This window comes from Anas acuta, chromosome 3 (genome assembly GCF_963932015.1).
Source record: "Anas acuta chromosome 3, bAnaAcu1.1, whole genome shotgun sequence".
Lineage (NCBI taxonomy): Eukaryota > Metazoa > Chordata > Aves > Anseriformes > Anatidae > Anas > Anas acuta.
In genome coordinates, this window is record NC_088981.1 from 92,698,077 (window position 1) to 92,704,076 (window position 6,000).

The window sequence follows — 6,000 nt, forward strand, 5'->3', positions numbered from 1 at the left end:
TCTGTCTTTTCAGAAGGGCAAATGAAGATAATTTAGGAAGCAAAACATAGGTAATTTTCTGGGTGTTGCCAAATTGGTAGCAGAGGATATTTTTGACAGTCTGTGTAATGTGAGGTTGGTTATTAGGTGTTACTACGTAGATTCTGAACACTCTTGCCACCCCAGAAAATGAAGTTTTGGAGATGGGTCAGAGAAAGGGGAGGAACCAAGAAAGGGAGAAAGCTTAAAAGCTTTTATCATGGAGATGAGCTGGTTGAGACAAGCATGCAGTTGTGGAGGGACTATGATGCCAGGTTGTATGAATCAAACACTGCCCTGGAAAAAAAAAAAGAAAAAAAAAAAGAAAACAAAAAAAGGTTTTGTAGGCAATCATAAGCCAAACTTTAAAAGTGCAATTGGATGCTAAATTTCATGACAAACTGGAAGAAATAGAAGAATTGCAAGCTGTGAAGGAATTTGGCAGTTCTCAGTACTAAAGAAAGGTATCTGAAATGTCAGTCAGTGAAGACTCTGTGGATTTTGCCAGAGTTCACTAGATAATTGGTCAAAGTGAATAACAAAGCTTCAGTCTTAAACCATCTATTATATTATTTAATTCTCTGTTACAGTTATGATGATAGTTTTTTAATAGTCTTGAGATTTTCCTCATGAACTAACTGTGAGGCATCTGTTTCAGCACACACTTGTATGTGTATAAGTAATTTTATTTGTATTTCTTCCTCCTTAGATTTTCACTTGGCATAATTTATAACAAGACAACAGGAAATGGTATAGTGGCAAGATAGGAAGAAGTAAAACCCAACCCTCAAAGCATTGTAATGGTAACAGAAATACTCTAATTTGTCACTTGTAATGTAGTGAAATAGTTTCTGTACAGCAATGTACGTTATTCTAAGTAAACTTAAATTTGCTGTCAAGTCTGTATCATCTAATAAGAGGTAGCATCTCTTTTCCTAAGTCTATGTGGGTGACTATCCCATTTTCCTACACAGGACCATTGATTTTTTTCTTTGGGCATCTGTGCTACAGTCCCCAACTACCTCAGTAGCATCCCCAGTTATATTTTTCCTGGGGAAGACCTGAAAATAAAGTTTAAAAGCATAGGTTCAGCAATGAGATGCAAAGTCAGGAGTGCTGAATAATGAGATCTTGGGAGTAACTACTTTGGTATTTAACATACCGGTGAAGTTTCAGACGTGGTTTTGCAGACACTGCACTTTCAAGAAGGATGTGGCCAATTGGACAGAGTGCATAAGCAAACATGACTGACAGGGGTATGAAAAATCATGCCCTATGAGCTGGAGGCACCAGGGCTGTTTAGACTAGAGAAAAGAAGAGGTGTGATAACAGTGTTTGTTAAAATATTTTAACGGATGCTTCAAGGAGGAAGGGAATAAATTATTTGTTTCATTGGGGAAAGCACAAGAAGAGCAATGGTCTTAACTAGCAGAAAGGGAGATTTCTCTTAAATTTCAGGGAAAAATAAAATGTTCCAATGGTAAGGATAGCAAAGTACTGGACGTTCTTGTAAGGAGTACTGGGAGGTGGTAGGATCCCCTCGTTAGAATTCTGTAAAATAAATGTCTGTGGTGAGCTGCATAGTCTCTTAAGGAGACACTCCAGGACGACTGTCCTTCCACCATGACACAAACAGAGCTAACGAGGGAAAAGCAGGGCCTTGTCCCATGCCAGGTGCTTCTCAGTCACTGGGGGAGCAACACCTGCCTTGTGGTAACACAGAAGAAGGCTGCTAGGCCTTTGTGAAAGGAGGCAGGCCTTGGGCCACAGGTAGGTGTCCGCTCTGTGGGTGTGGCAGGCCAGATGCTGCTGCTCAAGTTAGACCTTGCCTTGACGCGAGCAAGGTGACTTCTTGAGTCCAGCTTCTTTCTCTTTTCTTTTGTTCTCCAAAGATATGAAAACAACTGGGAAAAGGCTGTAACAAGAAGCATTGTAGTAGTGGTCTTATTGCTTATTTTTGGAATGCCCTTTCCTGGTTACATGTATTTCCTTGCCCACCTTTCAGCTTTCACGGACACCCCTTGGGCAGCCAGGGGCAATCTTTTGGGCAATCTCCACCCGCTTTCAGGCCCCCGGTCCTCCAATTAACATTTCATAACATGGACATCTTTCTTGAAGGTGCATGCTTGCAGTGCTTGATGTAGTTTTGCTACGTAACATCTCTTTATAGTCTAGACACTCTTCATGTCCCGTCATACCCAGAATATCTCTTTGTGAACTGCCACCTTCTGCTTTCCTTAAGAATTATCCTGAAATCCATACATGCAGGAAGGCAGTGAAAGGCTGGCAGAACTGCTCGAAGGTGTGAGCTTATCTGCTTCATTGAATAAACCAGAGAAGCTGGCTGCAGCTCTCCTTAAAAAGCTCAGTCATACCTACAGCAGATGATTAGGGTATAAATAATCCATTTGGCAGGGTTAATACAAAAATACCTCTTTGTTGCTCAGCACTTGTTTTTCATCCATTTTCTTGGTTACGCTGCCTCACTGCCTCTGGCACCCACTATTTAGTTTCTATTTGGGGATTTTCCCTGAGTGAGTGCTCTCTGGGGACTGTAAGGATATTGGACTTTCCTTTACAACTAGATTTGTTGCTGGTATGCACATGGCATGTTAAGCGAGCGGAGATCCCATTCACCAGCTGCACTATGAAATCATGCACATCTCATAAGACAAATCTTAGCAGCTAAGACTATGTATGTCACATCAGGTAGGTACATCCTCATCTCTGCTTCTTCCTTGCAAATACCTTCTAGCTGTCTGAGAACCTCAGACTGTAAATCATCTCCTGAGGCTGTGTGCTCCATGGAGTTTTGTTCTCTAAGCCTCAGGGATCAGTACAAATTTAAGGAATGAAGCTTTCCTCCTTTTCCTGAGAGTCCGCCCTGGCCATCTGGCTGCATGCCTCATGGCTTTTAGCCTCAGCCAGAGGGCTAGACAAAGGAGCCATTCTGCAGTTCGGATTGCAAGCCTATACAAAAGCGGTTAGATAGGCATCTCTATCTCCCTCCCTCCTTGAGGCTGGGGCAATAATTTAGCATGTGTGCCCCCTGCGGAACTGGCATTGTCTGCTGCTTCTCTGCTCACCATTCTGCGGGGCTTCTTGCTTTCCTGCACATACGTGCATTATTTGTCCCAGCTGCAAGGTGCCTCCTGTCCTGCTATCATTCACTCCCTTCCTTGGCAAGCTGCTTTTCTCTTCCCCAGCTGCAGCTTTTGCCACTCCTGCTTATAATTCAGGAAATGGAGCCCGTAACAGGAAGGTGTTGTTCCACCAGGGCAGTAGCTCTGTCTCCCTCACCTCCTGGTGAGACCTTGCTGGTTTTGACCCTGCTGGACCCTCCCTTGCTATACAAGCAATTTCTCTAAAAAGGAGTGTGTTACGTTGCCCAAGCATCCAACAATTGCAAGAAACATCTTATTTGTTCCTTATTTACTGCTTGTCTCTGGGCTCTCCATGAGGTGCTTATTAAAATACAATACTACCTGGTGTATTTTCTCCCCAGTGGTATTAATCTCTCATTGCAGGAAAAGAGTATAAATCACCTTCGCATTACTTTTGAAAATATTTCTTGTTCTGTTGTCTACAACCACAGTTACGGGGATAACTACATCTGAGAGACTCTTAGCAGATATTCTGTGTTTGTGCTTTGAAATTCCCAGGTAGAAATACAGGTGAGTTTGTGATGTGAGGTTGATCATACACGGCAGCTAATGCTTTTAGAATTTGCTTTATGTGTTGGGCCTGCCAGACCTGCTTGTGTGCTCCCTGATGAGCTTTAAAGCACATACATAATCAGTTTGCTATATCCCAGGATAGAACCATTGCTCTAAATATGCTACATGGTGCCCTGGCAAAAATAATGGACAAAAAATGATACACATAAGAAGAAAGCAATGAGTGTCAGTCAGTTGCAGAGGTGGAGCAGGGAAGTAAAAGTAGAGTTTTTTAAGGCAGGGAAGGTGTTAGGGAACCAGTCCGGGCAATAACCAACACAAGAGACACCACAATATACAACAGCCAGGTTTCCAGCTGTGAAGAAACCTTGTGCTGACTGTCATCCTTCCAGTACAAACGCTTTGTGTTTTGTCAGGGATGGGAAGGAGCTGCTGACCCTTTAGTGGAGTGTGGTGCTACAAAGGCACTAGATGTAAGCAAGCAGAGATGGGCCACCTGGGAGCTAACACTGGAAGCTCGGATGAACCTCACTACAGAAGCCAGAGTGAGCATGCATGCCGTGAGCAGGACAGGGCGTTTCCTCCAGACCTGATGGGAAGCCAACAAACCTGGAAAGGAAAGACCATCTCAAGTGTTTGCATTGGTGTCTCTTGGACAACCTTGGCCAAACAGTTCAGTCCCAGGGAGCAGGCTCCATGGGAGGCTTTTTTAGCAGCTGTGAACCTGCTTATTGTGTGCACTGGACCACTCCTCCTCTTTGCTATTGTTTCACTTTTCCGGCTTTGTTCCTTTCAACATCTCCATCTGATCAGGCTCCACAACAATTAATACTACTGTAAACAACCACTTGAGACAGCTCCATATGCTTTAGAAATAATATCAATGTTTTCCAGTTTAGAACAACTGCATTGGATGACACCTGCACTGATTGTACTCTTGGTCTTCAGCAGACCTTTGCGGTCTTCTGAAAGTGGCATGACCTGTGTCAGTTATTCGGTCAGTCTTTGCATACAGTAAAGCAGAGCAGTTGTCTTTTGCAAGATTTCCATTCTGGTGCCAAGGTTTGCTTTATGAGCACTGTGTTTTCTGTAATTACATCTGCTACAGCATGTATCAATGAAAATAGCTTAACAAGCTGAGTGTGAGCATAAAGTAGAATTTATACGTACATGCAGGTACTTTGTGCATAGTTACTAGTCATGATTTACTACATACAGTTACATCCTATCCAATAAGTATTTATTACGGCTAGGTCATCCAGCTCCAAGAGGAAGTTGCAAATTGGCTTTATATTGAAATATCCTACCTCAGAAGTTTATTAATTTAGGAATAATGCTGCATAAAATTCTGCTCTCCATCAGTGCTTTCCCTTTTCCTGTTTGAAATTGCATCTCAGTAAGAGATCTCCTGTCTAATTTCTATTTTCCCTGAGCCATAAAGAATTTTACCTGCCCCAAAGAACCTGCTGCAAATAATCTGGAATTTAGTGCTTGATAACCCTACAGGACAGCCTTGCTAGCTTGCTGCATCCCTCAGCTGCTGTCCTTGCTCTTGCAATTCAAACTGCGCTTCTGCTGTGTGATGATTTTCTTTGCTTTCACTGCCTGCAGTCAAGTGTCTGTCTGCCTTTACCAGGAGCTGATGATACCTTTGTGAGAAACACAGCAAAACCCCTTCTGTTTCTGACAGTTGCTAGATTTGCATAGGCTACCCTGTTCTGAGTTTCCTGTGGTATAACTGGAAATAATTTCATCTTGTTTTCCCTAAAGCCCATTTTCTGGGATTCTCCAGTGCACTCACGCTGTTATCTAAGCATTTAATACATACCTGCACCTAGCTACCTGATAGCTCTTACCTTTGGTTATAACTTTTAAAGTTGTACACTGGATTTTGCCAGGAAAAAATCACCTGCGGGATTCAAATTTCTCACCATAATGATTGCACCATTCCCAATGTGTGCTCCTTTGTGCTCCTCAGTGCTGCAGCACGAGCTCTTGAGCTGACTGCTGAGCACACAGCACCAGAAGCACAACAGTTGTCACCCTTTGGACACTGGCATCTGCTCCCTGCTCCTCCAAAGTCACCTCTAGAGCCAGAGACAATCTGTAGCAAAGGTATCACCAGCTCCATGTAGGGACTGAGCAGATGCTGGAGGCGTAACACAGCCTCCTTTGCTCCCTTCCTGGCTTCATATCAGTATGTTGTGCTTCTTTGTTCTGCCTTCTGCCTTATTGTCATTGTAAAAGTCAGTAGGAAATCTCATTTCCAGGAGAATGCCCCAAACATTTGGTAAAGAGAGTGAAT

At 43.1% G+C, this 6,000-nt stretch overlaps 1 long non-coding RNA gene across 1 annotated transcript in view; it reads left to right on the forward strand.

Annotated features, from left to right (window-relative positions):
• LOC137854638 (uncharacterized) overlaps window positions 1-5,775 on the forward strand; it is a 29,702-nt gene extending 23,927 nt beyond the window's left edge. Inside the window, exon 3 of the long non-coding RNA XR_011095308.1 lies at window positions 4,112-5,775. This is a non-coding gene — a long non-coding RNA (uncharacterized lncRNA). The remainder of the gene's footprint in view (window positions 1-4,111) is intronic.
• The last annotated feature ends 225 nt before the right edge of the window (window positions 5,776-6,000 follow it).